Consider the following 1,079-nt stretch of genomic DNA (forward strand, 5'->3'; position numbering starts at 1 on the left):
GGCTCACAACCATCGGTAATGAGGTCTGGTGCCCTCTTCTGGCCTGCAGGCATACACAGAGACAGAATATTATATACATAATAAATGAATAAATATTAAAAAAAAAAGATTTGCTTTTAGCCTGGCAGTTATGGTGCACGCCTTTATCCTAGCACTCAAAAGGCAGAGGCAGGCGGATCTGTGAATTCAAGACCAGACTTGAACTACAAAGTGAGTCCAGGACAGCCAAGGCTACACAGAGAAACCCTGCCTCAAAAACAAAAATAAATAATAAATATCTGCTTATAGCTCTCATGTATGAATGTCTGTGTGCAAGTATGTGTATGTACTGTATGCATGTGTGATGCCTCCTAGTGTCCAGGAGGGGGGCATCACTGGAATTACTGGAAGTTGTGAGCCACCAAGTGGACACTAAGAGCCAAACACAGGTCTGCAATAACAGTAAGTGCTCTAAACTGCTTAGCCATCTTCCCAGCACAAAAGCTTGGCTCTTATTTATCCAGGTTTATGTGTGGACATGTGTCCCAGAGAGGGAGGGTGCGGCCATGGAGACAGAGTTACAGTCAGTTGTGAGCTAGGAGAAACTTGGGTCTTTGGTAAGAGCAGAAAGTACTCTTACATGCTGGAACATTGAAGCACAATTAATAAAAGCTCAGACTGATATTGGGGTTCAACCTGAAGACCAGAAAGGCAAAGCGGCTAGCCACTAGCTCTTACCTCGACCTCAGTCTGAAAATAGTGATCCTGTCTCCAGGAATCTCAGAATGAGACTGTGTCTGAGAGCTGTCTCCTGTTTTATAATCCTCTGTAGGACTGGGATTAAAGGCATGTACCGCCCAATTTCTATGGCAACTAGTATGTGTGTTACCACTGCCTAGTCTGTAAGGCTGACCAGTGTGGCTGTTTTACTCTCTGATCTTCAGGCAAGCTTTATTTATTAAGATGCAAATGAGATTCCACTCTCTCCAATTACTGGTGTTTACATTTTTATTTATTTATTTTTTTTGGTTTTTCGAGACAGGGTTTCTCTGTGGTTTTGGAGCCTGTCCTGGAACTAGCTCTGTAGACCAGGCTGGTCT

The sequence above is a fragment of the Microtus ochrogaster genome, chromosome 15, assembly GCF_000317375.1.
Source record: "Microtus ochrogaster isolate Prairie Vole_2 chromosome 15, MicOch1.0, whole genome shotgun sequence".
In the NCBI taxonomy this organism is placed as follows: Eukaryota; Metazoa; Chordata; class Mammalia; order Rodentia; family Cricetidae; genus Microtus; species Microtus ochrogaster.